Source organism: Gossypium hirsutum, chromosome A05 (assembly GCF_007990345.1).
Source record: "Gossypium hirsutum isolate 1008001.06 chromosome A05, Gossypium_hirsutum_v2.1, whole genome shotgun sequence".
In the NCBI taxonomy this organism is placed as follows: domain Eukaryota; kingdom Viridiplantae; phylum Streptophyta; class Magnoliopsida; order Malvales; family Malvaceae; genus Gossypium; species Gossypium hirsutum.
In genome coordinates, this window is record NC_053428.1 from 29,081,783 (window position 1) to 29,098,483 (window position 16,701).

Consider the following 16,701-nt stretch of genomic DNA (forward strand, 5'->3'; position numbering starts at 1 on the left):
ATTTTTGTTATTTAACAGATTTCCTAAAAATATTTCATAAAAACTATTTTTAATGAAACAAACATACATTCGATATTTTCTTATATTTTTATTGTTTAATTGAGTTTGTTTTGTATTTATAAATTTATATTTTACATTGTTCTTTGTAAAACAAACACGACATAAATGTATTTGTTATAAAATATTATAATATAATTTCCTTTTAACAATCGAAATTTATTTTATAATAAAAAGTATTTTGTAATAAATAATGTCATATATAAACTTAATTATAAATAATACTTTTTGAAACTTAATTTAAATTACATATATTACATATATGAGAGTATATATTGGCACATTAACATTGTAAGAGATAAATGAAGTAAAATATTATTTAAATAAATACTTATATTTATATAATTAAAATATTGATATTTTTATAAATTTAAAAATGAGTTCAGTTTTAATTTTGAGTTAGTTCTACTTTTGAAATACCAAAATTAAGGTTTAATCTCTCCTACTTGAAAAATGCCGTGAAAACCTAATGTTGGCACTCACTAACTTCCTTGTTCTTCCCCCAATCCTCATTAGTGTCAGGTTTCAGAAACAGCTCAAAACAGACTTCTGCGACTCTTGCTTTTCTCTTTTTAGGAAGAACAAAGGTCATCTTAATTATTATATAAAAAAAGAAAATAAACAGAAATTAAACCAATCAAGCATATATCATACAAACAAAAACAATTCCAAATTGGGAATTAAATTAAACTACAAAGGAACGTTATTATTAGGCAAAACGGACCCAGCTGGATTCCAATGGCCATTCTCGACCTAAAGTAGTTGTTTTATTGTTTCTGATGTTGATTTCAACCCTCAAATCCCTCCTGTCCATCATATGTTCTTCCTTTTCCTATATTTAGAATTGGCATTAGTTTTTTGGGCCATAGTTAGTTTCATACTTCTTTCTTTTTTGGTTTTCGATTCTGTCGTGATCGTAATGAGAGACGCAGTAAGGTCACAATGTTTGCTGAGGCTGATGGCTTTCCAAGAGCCAGAAATGGCAAAACCATCCATTCTGATCCCAACATTTCCATCACTGATCCCGCCAGTGAAGATGATTTCAACATCCGATACAGCAGCGCATCGGCCGCCCCCGCTTGTTATGAAGTCAACAGGGTGAGTTGCGAAGCTTCACCTTTGACCATGTCGCCTTGGAAGCAAGCTTCTCCTTTGAGCAAAACGCCATGGACCCACTCCAACGAAGCCAACGTTCCGGCTAATAGTCTCATCGGCTCCATTGTACGTGAAGAAGGGCACATTTATTCATTGGCAGCAACAAAGGATCTTCTTTACACTGGCTCTGATAGCAAGAACATTCGTGTGTGGAAGAATTTGAAAGAATTTACAGGGTTTAAGTCAAACAGTGGATTGGTTAAGGCCATTGTTATATCTGGTGAAAAGATTTTTACGGGTCATCAAGATGGGAAGATTCGTGTTTGGAAAGTGTCGCTTAAGAACCCCAGCATTCATAAACGATCTGGAACCTTGCCAACTCTTAAAGACATTCTTAAAAGCTCCATTAAACCAAGCAGCTACATCGAAGTGAAACGTAAGCGTTCTTTATGGATCAAACACTCGGATGCGCTGTCGTGTTTGAGCTTGAACAGCGAACACGGTCTTCTTTATTCGGCTTCATGGGACCGGACATTCAAAGTTTGGAGAATTTCAGATTCTAAATGTCTCGAATCGGTTCATGCACACGAAGACGCTGTTAACTCAGTGATCTCCACCGCGGGAGAAATGGTTTTCACTGGTTCAGCAGATGGAACCGTCAAAGTGTGGAAAAGAGAACTGCAACATAAAGGAACAATGCATAAGTTGGCTCAAACACTTTTACAACAAGAAAGCGCGGTCACTGCCTTAGCCATCAATGCCGCTGGTTCAGCAGTTTACTGTGGTTCCAGTGAGGGCCTGGTCAATTTCTGGGGGATTGGAAAGCAATTATCCCACGGTGGAGTCCTTAAGGGCCATAAGTTAGCCATTCTTTGCCTTGCGGCGGCTGGGAATTGGTTTTCAGCGGGTCAGCTGATAAAAGTATATGTGTTTGGCGTAAAGATGGCAACATCCACACATGCCTTTCGGTGCTGACGGGGCACACTGGGCCAGTGAAGTGCTTGGCCGTCGAAAAAGATCATGATTCGGGGAATGACCATCGATGGATCGTTTACAGTGGAAGCCTTGATAAGTCCGTCAAAGTGTGGAGCGTTTCGGAGTTTGCTCAGGCAATGTCGAAGGTGGGTGACCATGAGAGCAATAGAGAGGCTTTCCCGGTGGAAGGGAGCTATTCCACGAACTGGCTCATCGAACTATACGTGTATACGTGTGAATATTAATTTAAAAATATTGAAAATCTTAATGTTTATTGCCCCCGAACTATACTCGTTTTTTCACTTGAGTATTTAAATTTTTTTTTGTTTCACATTTATACTTAAACTATCATTCATTACACAAATTTTCCCATAATGTTAAAAAAAACAAAAAAAAGCTAACACGTGGCTTATTAGAATGTGCAACGTTGTCTTCTTTTATATTTTAATATTATGTGTATTATATTAATTGAAAAAGCATATATAATATATAAATAATTTTAAAATTTTAAAAAATGTTTTTTAAGATAAAATATTATAAAATATATAAATATATATTTTAAAAATTCAAAATAATATATAAAAATAAAAAAAATTTGCAAAAAATTTAAAAATTATTTAAAATTTAGAAACTTGAAAAAAAACCTTAAAATTTTCAAAAATATATATTCTAGAAATATTGTAATAATTTTTTTCAAAAATTCTAAATTCTGAAAATTCAAAACAATAAATGAAACATTCAAAAAAATTTAACTAAAAAAGTATACATTCTATAAATTGAAAAAAAAATGAAATCTTTTAACTTAGAAATTAAAAATAAAAAATAAAAAAATATAAAATTGAGAAAATTTTTAATAATTTTTAAAAATTGAAAAATTAAAAATTATGAAAATATTGTCTTGACTTGAATTAGAACTAGTTAACGTTTTGGTTACACTCATTTGACATAGGTTCGAACCGTGCTGTCCCATCCCTCATCTCTAATATTGTATAAAAAATTATGAAAATATTAAAATGTTAAAAATTTAAAGGAGAAGTCTGTAAACTATTAGCTAAAGTCACAGAAATATTTAAAATGTTTAAATTGTTTTAAAAATTATTAACATTATTTTTTCTATTTTTTATTTTTTAAATTTATATATATATTAATGTTAATAAACATGAATGTCATATAACCTATTCTAATTGGGGTTGCATGTCAACTAAATTTTTTATTGCTATTATAAAAATCAAACTAAATTGGGTAACCAAATAATAATTTTAAAAATAAAAAAATTAAGCATTAATCCATATTAAAAACAAAGGTTAACTTATAACATACATATATGTGATATATCATTCACTAAAGTATGCTAAAGTAGCCTATTACAATAATATTCAATCCACACTATCTACTGACTATTGTCATCTTATATTATGGATTTCCATTAGAAGAGGACTATAGGGAAGAGTTTTGACAACCATTTTTCAGGTTCAAATTACAGTCCTAGATTGTCGCTTGCTTCCATTCCTATGATAACATGCGACTTTATAAATATATAATATTCCGGCGAACAACTATATATATGGGTAGATTTATTCATACAGATGAGGAGGAAGACGAGGTGTGAAAACAACATTAAGTGGCGTGGCTTTGAGATTAGTCAAACCGGCACCCTCACGCATGTCGACTGGCTCATCGAACAGTGTCGTAATCTCGAACGATTGCAGCAGAGTCGCAAGGTTGAGTTGTAAAACTTGAAGAGCAAATGAGATTCCGGGGCAAACTCTTCGACCGCTGCCGAATGGTATGAATTCGAAGTTTTGTCCCCTCACATCCATGTGCTTTTGCGTTGTAAGGAACCTTTCGGGTCGAAACTCGTCGGGATCGGACCACACTTTGGGATCTCGCTGAAGCTTGGAAATGTTTACAAGAAGGCGTGTGCCTGCCGGTATGAGTATCCGCCGGTGATGCAGTCTTCGACGGATTCATGCGGTACAGACAGTGGGGCGGCGGGGTATAATCGGGTTGTTTCTTTGATTATGGCTTGGAGATAGACCAAGTTCTTGATATCGGATTCTTCCACTAGCCTGTCTTTACCGACAAAAGTGTCTAATTCATTTTGGGCTTTCTTCAACACATCGCGGTGGTTTAATAGTAACGATAGAGCCCATGATATCGTCACTGTTGTTGTGTCGGTTCCACCTACAATTATCGCCTGCAAAAGTAACGAAACAATTTTGAAGATAAATTCTACCATGGGATTCAAAATGCAATCAACTTTACCTCTATTCTCCAACTGTGACGCTTCAATAATTTTGTGCTTAAATGGAGTAAACAAGACATGTGAATCCCACTCTGTCTCCATTTATTTTTTAAAAATTAATAAAACATTACCTAAGATTTCAGATCAAAAGGCAGGGTGGCTTAATACGTTGATATTGTCCAATCTTAATTCTTGACTTAAATATCGGATTTAAATAATGAAAAAAAATCAGGCACCACCCAATTTGACATCACAATGATTGAATGGTAGAAGGAAAAAGAAGAAGCGATTTGTAGGTAAAAGTCAGTAAGAACTAATCAGGCAGGTAGCTTTGTTGATTGTGTCAGCATCATAAAAAGGGTGGTCTCCAGCATCTTCAAGAAGCGACAACATCATGTACATGAAATTATCAAGTTCGTCGTACGATTTGCCTGAATTTCTCTTCCGTTTATGTTCATCCAAGCATTCCTTAAGAATTTGGTCTAGTTTCTTTGCCGTCTTCTTCATTGCCTTCTCATGCCCACCCAAATCCAACCACCGCAAGAACGGCAGTGAGTCCGCCACCGTGAACGTCCCTGTCAAATCGAAGAAATCTCTCAACCCTTTCCGCCGTTGCTCGTTTTCTTCTTCCTCGTGTGAAGTTTCAACCTCGGAGTATCTCTTCCCGATAACAATCTTGAAAACTGTGTTTATGTTCAAAGTCCAAAACCATCTCTTCATCTCCACAACCACTGGTTCCGAACAATTATTGGTGACTAATGTTGTTCCAATAGGGTCGGAAGCGTGTAAATTATTGTACTAAAAAATCACACAAAGATCAATTCCCAGGGAAGAGAGGTGGACACAAGGATCTCTTAAATACCAAGTCTTTCCTTAGTCAGAATATCCCTTTTACAGTAATTTAATAGCACAATTAAATACTACTATTATACCCTCAAATATTGAAAGAAAAATAGGACAAGAAAGAACACAAGAGTTTTAACGAGGTTTGGTAAATTATACCTACGTCCTCGGGCACTAACACCAGATGATAACTTTACTATCTCCAAGATATTACAAACAAATAGAATTCCTTAAGAATTCTCAAATGAGAGAAGAGAGAAAACTAAGAGAGAAAGATTGGTTGGGATGAATTGAAATGAGAAATGAGAAATGAGAAGGCCTATTTATAGTTGAGGTTTAAGGACCAAACAATAAATAGCCCATTATCTCAAGGACCAAAAAAAATTTATCCCATGCCACTTTTTCAAAGTCAACTTTAGGGTGCTAAACTTGCACCACTTGGATTGTTTTCCATTAAAATTGTCTGCCATTAATCATAATGTTAACAATCTCCACATTGAAGATTTGATTAGGATAATCACATCTTCACACACTTCCTTTAACTCCCCAAATTTGATAAAGCTATCTTTTGTAGTGCCTCCAAATGCACTCTCGAGCGCCATACACCTGAAGGTGCTCAAATTCTCAGGATGTTAATCAAGTTCAAACAATGATTAAACTTGATTGTTGTTACCACCTTGGTCATCATATCTGCAGGATTATCTGCTGTTGGAATCTTCTGAAGTAGAATTTTTCCTTTTTCAAAGACTTCCCGCACAAAGTGATATCTTACGTCGATATGTTTGGTTCTTGAATGATAGACTTGATTTTTCGCTAAATGAATAGCGCTCTGACTGTCACAATATAAACTTATGTGACTTTGAACAACTCCTAAGTCTTTCAACAATCCATTAAGCCAAATAGCCTCCTTAACAGCTTCTGTAACTGCCATATATTCTGCCTCTGTAGTAGACACAGCTACTGTAGACTGTAAGGTAGACTTCCAACTCACTGGGGCTTTCGCAAGAGTAAACAGATACCCCATAGTTGAACGACGTTTATCTAAATCACCAGCAAAGTCGGAATCAACATATCCAACTACAAACTGACCAAGTGCTTTATCCTGTTCAAAAATTAAACCAACATCTACGGTTTTTCGAAGATACCGTAGAATCCATTTCACAGCTTGCCAATGTCCTTTTCCAGGATCATGCATATACCTTCTCACAACTCCAACAGCTTGTGAAATGTCAGGCCTCGTACACACCATCGCATACATCAAACTCCCAACTGCATTAGCATATGGGACTTTCGCCATATATTCTCTTTCATCTTTAGCCTTCGGAGATAATTGAGCACTAAGTTTCAAATGAGAAGCAAGTGGGGTACTTACATGTTTTGTGTTTTCATTTACACCAAAACATTGTAATACCTTTTTCAGATATTGCTTCTGATTTAAACAGAGCTTGCCTCTCGGTCTATCTCTACTTATCTCCATGTCGAGAATCTTCTTGGCCTCACCTAGATCTTTCATCTCGAACTCTTGATTCAATTGAGCCTTCAGCTTATCTATCTCATTTTGGCTCTTCGAAGCGATTAACATATCATCAACATACAAGAGTAGATAAATGAAAGATCCGTCATGCAGCTTCTGCAAATATACACAATTGTCATATTTGCTTCTTGTGTACTTCTGCCTTCTTATAAAGCTATCAAATCGCTTGTGCCACTGCCTCGGGGATTGCTTCAATCCATATAGCGATTTGTTAAGCTTACAAACCCAATTTCTACCACCAGCATCTGTGTATCCTTCTGGCTGAGTCATATAGATCTCCTCTTCTAACTCACCATGCAAGAAAGCCGTCTTAACATCAAGTTGAGCTAGCTCCAAATTCAACTGTGCTACCAAGGCCAACAAAATTCTAATGGAGGAATGCTTCACAACAGGGGAAAATACATCATTGTAGTTAATTCCCTCCTTCTGAGCGTAGCCTTTAGCTACCAATCTTGCCTTGTAGCGAATATCCTTCTTGCTAGGAGATCCATCTTTCTTTGCGAATACCCACTTGCATCCGATTGCCCTTTTACCTTTCGGTAATTACGCCAACTCCCAAGTATTGTTCTTCCGGAGAGACTGCATTTCTTCATCCATGGCGCTTTTCCATTTATCACTTTCTAAGCTTTGCATTGCTTCTTGATAAGTGATAGGAATATCATCAACAACGGGAAGGGCGTAGGCCACCATATCAGTAAATCGAGCAGGCTTACGAATTTCTCTCCGTGGCCTTGTAACTGCAACTGGTTCTGGTGTACTTAGTGGTTCTTGGGTCAGAACCTCTTCAACCTCTAATTCCTCCATTGTGGCTAGAGAATTAGACTTATTAACTGGGCAAATCCCATCAGCTCAAACTCCACCTGTTTTGGAGTACACTCCACCTGCTGTGGAGTATTGCTCGTCTGAATATCTTTATCTGCTACCTTTTTCAATGTGGCAGATTCATCAAAGGTAACATCTCTGCTACAGATCATTTTCTTTGTGCTTAAGCACCAAAGACGAAATCCCTTCACTCTAGAAGTGATTCCCATAAAGAGAGCTTTCTTTGCCCTCGGATCTAACTTTGACTCCTTCACATGGTAATATGCAGTGGTTCCAAACACATGTAAGGAATCATAATCTGTAGCCGGTTTTCCAGACCATACCTCCATAGGATTTTTTCTTTCTAATGCAGATGATGGCAAACGATTAACAAGATGGCCAGCGTATGTCACAGCCTCAGCCCAAAATTGCTTGCCCAACCCAGCATTGGACAACATACATCGAACTTTCTCCAGCAATGTTCGATTCATACGCTCTGCCAATCCATTCTGCTGTGGTGTATCCCTAACTGTGAAGTGTCGAACAATACCATACTCTTGGCACACATCGAAGAACGGATCACTTTTATATTCCCCTCCATTGTCCGTCCTAAGCCGCTTGATTTTCTTGCCAGTCTAGTTTTCGATCATAGTTTTCCATTTAAGAAAAACTCTAAGCACTTCATCCTTAGTTCTCATGGTATACACCCAAACTCTTCTGGAAAAGTCATCAACAAAAGTAACAAAGTAGTGTTTTCCTCCCAATGAAGGTGTCTTGGAAGGCCCCCACACATCTGAGTGAACATATTCCAAAATACCTTTTGTATTATGGATAGCAGTACCGAATTTCACTCTCTTTTACTTTCCCAGAACACAATGCTCGCAAAATTTTAATTTGCAAGCCTTTGCACCTTTCAACAATCCTTGCTTTGCCAGAATTTGCAAGGATTTTTCGCTGGCATGTCCCAACTTCATATGCCACAACTGTATTGAGTCCAATTCTTTGTTGCCGGAAGCTACAGCGACTGCTCCAATAACTGTACTACCTTGGTAGTAATATAAGTTATTTTTCCTGATGCCCTTCAATATCACAAGTGCGCCAGATGTCACTTTCAAAACCCCATCTTTCATAGTAACAACTGAACCATTGGATTCCAAGGCTCCCAATGAGATGCGATTTTTCTTCAAACTGGGCACGTACCGAACATCAGTCAGAACTCTGGTTGATCCATCTTTATTCTTTAATTGGATTGAACCTATCCCAACAGTTTTACAGGCATTGTCATTGCCCATATAAACAACTCCTCCATTTAGTTCTACTAAATCAGAGAACCACTCCCGGTTAGGGGACATATGATAGGTACAACCCGAATCCAATATCCACTCATCTGAATGGAACGACGATGATGATGCAACCAGTGATAGTTCAGAGTCACTAGTATCATGCTTAGCAACACAAGCATCTACAGCAGCTTTTCCCTTATTCTTCAACTTTGGACAATTTTTCTTCCAGTGGCCTTTCTCATGACAAAAAGCACATTCATCTTTCCCGAGTCTGGACTTTGACTTTGATCTCCCCTTTTGAGTTTTCTTCCGAGTGTATGAACGACCTCGGACTACTAAAGCTTCTGTATCTCTGATTGAGTTTTTCTGTTTGTCCTTCTTTCTCTGTTCATAACTGTATAAGGCCGCACAGACTTCGCTCAGAGATATATCACTCCTGCCATGAAGTAGAGTAGTTTCTAGGAACTCAAACTCCTCAGGAAGTGACCCCAACAGCATCAAAGCCAAATCTTTATCTTTGAATGTCTCATCCATATTCAGCAAATCAGTGACTAACTGATTAAATTTGGTGATGTGATCATTCATTGTGGTACTTGGGACGTATGTGAAGTGAAACAGTCTTTTCTTCAAGTGGAGCTTATTTTGACTGTTTTTCTTCAAAAAATTTTCTTCAAGTGCCACCCACAACTTATTTGCAGAAGTCTCCTTTGAAAAAGCATACCTCTGCTCTCGAGAAAGGCATGATCGAATTGTGCCACATGCCAACCGATTGATCGCCTTCCAATCTTTCTCCTGTACATCATCTGGTTTCTCTTCATCAATGGCAATGTCTAGACCCTGCTGAAAAAGGGCATCTAGAACCTCACTTTGCCACATACCAAAATGGCCCGTGCCATCAAAGATCTCCACGGCCAATCTTGCATTTGCAATTTTCGGTCTTGTCCACATGGACGATGTTGAAGCTCCTACACCGACCGTTTTCTCCATAATCTTTCAATATACCTAAGGAAATCTTTTCTGATGTGGAAGATCAGTTTAAACTGCAACCACAGAGCATACTACGATTAACCTTCGGCTCTGATACCACTTGTTGTTCCAATAGGGTCGGAAGCGTGTAAATTATTGTACTAAAAAATCACACAAAGTTCAATTCCCAGGGAAGAGAGGTGGATCACAAGGATCTCTTAAATACCAAGTCTTTCCTTAGTCAGAATATCCCTTTTACAGTAATTTAATAGCACAATTAAATACTACTATTATACCCTCAAATATTGAAAGAAAAATAGGACAAGAAAGAACACAAGAGTTTTAACGAGGTTCGGTAAATTATACCTACGTCCTCGGGCACTAACACCAGATGATAACTTTACTATCTCCAAGATATTACAAACAAATAGAATTCCTTAAGAATTCTCAAATGAGAGAAGAGAGAAAACTAAGAGAGAAAGATTGGTTGGGATGAATTGAAATGAGAAATGAGAAATGAGAAGGCCTATTTATAGTTGAGGTTTAAGGACCAAACAATAAATAGCCCATTATCTCAAGGACCAAAAAAAATTTATCCCATGCCACTTTTTCAAAGTCAACTTTAGGGTGCTAAACTTGCACCACTTGGATTGTTTTCCATTAAAATTGTCTGCCATTAATCATAATGTTAACAACTAACTCATAAAGCCGTTTGATTGATGCTCTGATTTCCGATTCTTGTACATGTCTCAGCTTCTCCAATCGGTAGTTGGACAGTACCTTGAGCGTCGCTATCTTGCGAACGTGACGCCAGTAAGGGCCGTAAGAGCTGAACCCAAACATGGCGAAGTTGTATCCCAAAAGCTCTGCCGCTAGAGTTCTGGGACGACTGGCGAAGGCTTTATCGTTGGTGGTGAAACACTCTTTAGCCATTTCCCAATTGCTTACTACTAGTGTTGGGTGCATGCCTAGCCTGAAGGTGAAGATCGGCCCGTATGCGTCGGCAAAGTTACCCAAGGTGATGTGGGCTGGTTTTGGCCCTCCTAACAGGTGGAGGTGGCCAAGAAATGGCCTTGCACCGCCAATTTCTGGTGCTTTTTTCTTCTTGCTTGAGCTTTTTCGAGTAATCACAGTTGTAAACAACAAATAGCTAAAGAGCAACAAGGCAAAGATTCCAGCCACTCCAATTACAGGGTTTGGAAAGAAAGCTCCCATGGCTGATAATTCAAAGTTCTAAACTTTTAGGTCTTTGGAACGAAGACAACGAATAAGCAGGATTTGGAACGAATGGTAGGGAAGCAAGAATGAGCAAACATAATGCATTCAATTTATAATTCTTATTCTTATTCAATTTATAATATTATTTTTTTTAAAGGGTTACAAACATAATTATAAATATATGTGTCAATATATCAATCTATAACAATACATATTATCTAAATTACATTTTAATCCTTAACATTTACATTTTAATCCTTAAAGTTATAATATTTTAATCATGCATTTCATAACAATCATTCAAGCTTTAACTAAAAAATCTCATGATTTAATATTTAATTTCATCCATGAATTATGGCTTCAGTTGTTCCTTTTACAAAGTTTTCAATCAAAATTTTAAAAAGTATTATAAATATATAAAAAAATTTTTAAAAATTTTATTTACTTTTTGAAATTATAATTTTTAAAAATGATGATTATACCCAAAAAAAATTCATAAAATTCTAAAGAGAATAACCGTTTCAAACAGAGATGAGAAAACAATCTAGCTCTTGAATCTGGCACACAAAAATCACATGTAAAAAAAATTAAAATTAAAATTTATAATTGAATTTATGGGGCATGAAAGCTTAAAGCGTTCGCAAATTAAACCCCGCTTCATTCTCTCTTTACTTTATAGGGATAAACGACGTTTCATTTTTTATTTTTCCAAAAATATGATTTTCGTGAAATTCCAAAACTCTAATTCTATTTTTCTCTTTTTAATTTCTAGTGGAAAAGGTCCTTTTTTTAAATAAAAAAAACAGTTTCTTTTTTTTTTGGTCTCATGGTTTTTCTTTTTTTTGGCGTGAGGTTATGAAAATTTGGAATTAATTGATTTTTATTCGGCTAAATTTGATGAAAATAGAAAAATTAAAAAAATTAGTTTCTATGATATTTAAAAAAATATTGATTTTAAAGAAAAAAGACGAAAACGTGTTCTATAGGATGTACTTTTTGACTTTTTTAATATATTAACTCATTTAGTTAGATTATTAAAATATTAATAGTATTGTCTGAGGATCCGAATTGATTCTTCTTTTATTCACATTTGTATTGTTTATTTCATGTTGTTTCAATATTTTTTTAATTAATATTTTTAACATATCAGCACAATTGTATTTATTATTTTATGTTCTTTCAAGTTTCTTATTATTTTTAATTAATAAATATATTTTTTCCAATTTTTTATTATTTTTAATCCATCTTTTTAATTAATAACTCTTTTATTTATGAAATCAAATAATTATTGCAAATATTATTATTTTTAGTAAATATAATTTTTATACGTGTAATATATATTTTTCACTCTATATAACGAGTGTAATAAATTTTAGTAATTAAAAAAACTTAAAATAATCTATTTATTAATTAAAATATTAATTAAAAATAAAAAACTTGAAATAACATAAAATAAAAAATATAAATTTAACCATTTATCCAAAAAAGCTAATACATCAAAAAAGTCAAAAAAACTCTTGTAGAATGTTTTATGTTCCGCTTTTAAAAATCTACTTATTTCCCTAAATATCGAAAAAAAAAATCCCCTAAATATTTTTTAAAATCAGCATTTTCTGGCCATCTTTATTTCACCTTCTTCTTTTTCTTTGTTTACTCACCACTCAGCTGTAGATGAGTCAAACGTTATCAGTCTTGGTGCAAACTCGTTCTCGATCCATTTTTTAATTGAAGTTTTATCTATTGGGTTTCCTTACTTCCCTGTTTTTTTAACGTTCTGCTTTTGGTTTTCTTGGGTTTTTTGTTTCGATTGAGTCAATACGGCGTTTCGTTCTTTACCGACTGAGTGGACCCTTTGCGAAGTTCATTGAGCCAACTCGCGAGTTGGGGGTGGGGGAAGAAGAAGAACCGAATGGCGATGCCTTCAGTAGGGATGAAGCAACAGTAAACCAATAACCACCACCATGTTTTCAACGCAAGCCGACAACAATCGTTTGAGGCGGCCCTTGATTCCCTTCACAAAGATGATGTAGAGGTTCGTAGCAGTGGTGTTATTGGCATAGCTCACAATGGCAACCCTACTGACATCCTGAACTTGTCTTCAATGGATCCTCCACGTCCTTGTTTGATATTTCCCCCTAATTTTAGCTTTATTGTTACCTAGCATTAAGAAAAAAGAACTCAATAACAACAAAATGTTACACCAATAACATTAAAACTAATCAATGCATGATAATTTCCATGTAATTTCAAAGTTAGCTAATGACATGTTGATTTAATTTTATTGAGCCATCTAATTTATTGAAAACAGGTTCAATAATAAATTTACTTATTATTTTTAAATAAAAGTAATAAAAATTTTAAAAAAATAATTAATAAATAGTTTAGAAAAGTGGAGGGAAATTTTTCCCAAGTATATGAAGAATTAAGAAAATTTTACCTACTTACACAAATAACATTTATTGCATGGCATTCACCTGGCTGGGGCGAAATTTTAAATCATTAAATTAATATCTATACTATTAATAAAAAACTTATGGAGTTAGTATCACATATTAATCAGATATCAATTTGATTAAGAAAATTACAAATATATTTTTATTAAAATAAAATATATTATTCAATTGTACTTAAACTTTTTAAAATTAAAAAAGTAATAAAAACTACGCATATGATGCAATTTGCATTCACATCAGTTGCATTGATAAAAGTTTAAATTTACTACTATTTTGATTTCTTTATAAGTTTTAATTTTATTATGCACATTTTATTACCTTCATCAATTATGTATCTATACAATTAATAAAATTTCTGACTAAGTTGGTGTCACTGGTTAACCAAGTATCAACTCGGTTAGGTAAATTATAAAAATATCCTTTCGTATTTAAATAAGTTATAATATTCAAGGGTACTTAGTCTTTTTAATTTAAAATAAAAATAAAAATTATGCATATGGTGGGATTTAAATACACACAAATTGCATTGGTAAAATTTTAAAGGGTAATCTACAAAGATAGTCACTATTGTTTGCCTCAGGTTACATTTTAGTCACTTATGTTTGAAATGTTTTGTTTTAGCCACTTATGTTACTATTTTATTACGAAGTGATCACTCTACCGTTAAGTTCTGTTATCTCTCTAACGGTAATCCTATATGGCAGTCCAACTAGATTTTAGATGTCAACTTGGATTTCTAAATGGGATGAAAATAGATTTTTAATTAAAAATTTAATTAATTAAAATTTTTAAACCTAAACCTTAACTAAAAAATCTGTTCATCTCCTCTTTTTAATTTTTTTTTCAGTCTCTTCTTTTTTTCAATTTTTTTTTCATTTGATTGGAAAACTATTATTAAGATCAAAATAGTTGAAATCAAATTGACTGCTTCATAAAGATAGATTCAATGGAGAGTTCAGGTATGTCTTCTTTGCAATCTTCTATCTCTTTTATTCAATACTAAAAAACAAAAGATTAGATTTTTTATTGTTTAATAAAAACCCTAAATTAAAATTCTTGATATGAATATTAACAACTAAAAGAATTTCAGATCAGAAAAAAGAGATACCCACAAAGGGATTGTGAACAAACAAGCCGATTCAGATCAGAAAAAATCGGATTGAGAAACTAATTATTCAAGAACGTGAAGAATTGGAAAATACAATGATTAGGAACAAAAACGATTACCATCTTCTTATTTGTTGACAACCACTTCATTTTAAGTTTTAGAACATAAATTTGTCGGTGAAGAAGACATATCTGGACCCTCCATTTAATCCTCTTTTGTTTTTGTACGTGAATAACAAATTTTGATGATAATAACTTTTTTAGTCAATTGAAAAAGAAAACTAAACAAAGGGGGAGATGAACGGTTTTTTAACTAAGATTTAAGGTTTAAAATTTTTAATTAATTAAATTTATTTAATAAAAAAACTAATCTCATACCTTTAGGAAATCCAAGTTGGCACTTAAAATCTAGTTGGACTGCCACGTAGGATTACCGTTAGGGAGATAACGAAACTTAATGGAAGAGTGATCATTTCGTAACAAAATAATAACATAAGTGACTAAAACGTAACATTTCAAACATAAGTGACTAAAATGTAACCTGAAACAAACAAAAGAGACTATTTTTGTAGTTTACCCAATTTTAAATTTACCACTTAACAAAATATTTATTTTAATTTCTTTATATGTTTTAATTTTATTATGCACATTTTATTATCGGTATATATTAATAGTGTTGTTGATTGAGTTAGTGTAACAAATTAACTCCACACAACTTAGGATTGATAACAATGCCATAATAAACAATTGTATTTAGTATTCTTAATTTGATGCATTTGTGCTTAAATTTTGTTTTACTTACAATTTAATCTAATTTTTTAATTTTAATATCGTACATATTTTCACGTGTTATTATTTATTAGTTTCAAACCATACTTTTCATTACTTGTTGTATGTTATTTTTAAAAACATCTAAATACATGGTTTCCACATGTATATGCGAGTGGTAGACTTTCTAATTTATATTATTAATATAAGAGAGATAATTTGTGGCACCACACATCCGATCTTATCTGAATGCGTGGTGTAACATTACGTTACTGAATGCCGTGGTGGAAAAATATGGGTACATATATTTCCAGATAAACCAGTTACGGTAAGAACTACAAAAACACGTATGGGTTTGGGGAAAAGATCTCTTGAGTATTGGGTAGTTGTTATTAAACTGAGCAGAATACTTTATGAAATGAGCGGAATAGCCGAAATTACAGCCATAAAGGCTATTTCAATAGCGATGTCAAAAATACCTATAAAAACTCAATTCATTATTTCAAGATAGAAATATAAAACCAAAGGAAAGAAATATTGTCTAGGAAATAAAAAAAAATTTGTGAGTTTTTTTTTGAGAAACAATATTTCTTTTTTTTTTGTTCATCCTTTATTATATTGAAAAAAAGATTTAAAAAATTATTCAACCTCAGACTCATTCAAATGTAGCAAACCAATAAATTATGTATAATTTCAATTAAATCACATGAACATAATCAATGAATATTAATTGATCTTATTTAAAGTATTTAGGAGTTGCACGGAGTTAAAAACAAAGTTAAGATTCAAATCTAAATTCTATTAGGGGTCTCAAGACATGACTTTCATGTCTAGGGTTAGAAGTAGAAAGAGAAAAAAAAAAGAGAAATAGAGAGAAAAGATAAGAGGATATTGAAAAGAAAGAAAATCAAAATTAAAAAAAAAATAATATGTTAGATGTTGGTTTGAGATTTTGATGGAAGTGATCAAAATTTTAAGGGAAATAATTTTTATTTTGAATGCCTAAAATGAAAATTTTTAATAATTGAGTGATTATATTTGTAGTTTATTTTTTAATAAAAAAATATATAATCCTATGAAGTTTCAAAGACAATACAAGGAAAACATAGGATGGCAATGAGAAAGAATGGCACAAATGTTATTTTCAACGAAATTGAAGGCTAAATTCGATGGAAAATACGTTACAAGATCCTTGTACATGAAATGTGAGAACAAGGTGAAAGTTGAATAAAGCTCCACACGCGCGTGTCAAAACCTTCAACTTCGTTGAGCTTTTTCTCATTCTATTTTCAAAGTTTTCTTTTACAAACAACTGAAATCGAATCGGCCTTTTTATTAAATATTTTCTCGTTTTTG

General features: G+C 33.5%; 3 pseudogenes; 2 read left to right on the top strand and 1 right to left on the bottom strand.

Annotated features, from left to right (window-relative positions):
- The first annotated feature begins 965 nt into the window (after positions 1–965).
- Positions 966–2,544, top strand: LOC121203638 (protein JINGUBANG-like; annotated as a pseudogene).
- An 887-nt stretch (positions 2,545–3,431) lies between these two features.
- LOC121228901 (cytochrome P450 CYP82D47-like) lies at positions 3,432–11,014 on the bottom strand (annotated as a pseudogene).
- A 5,457-nt stretch (positions 11,015–16,471) lies between these two features.
- The window catches only part of LOC107960636 (nucleobase-ascorbate transporter 3-like), a 46,519-nt pseudogene continuing 46,289 nt past the window's right edge, over positions 16,472–16,701 (top strand).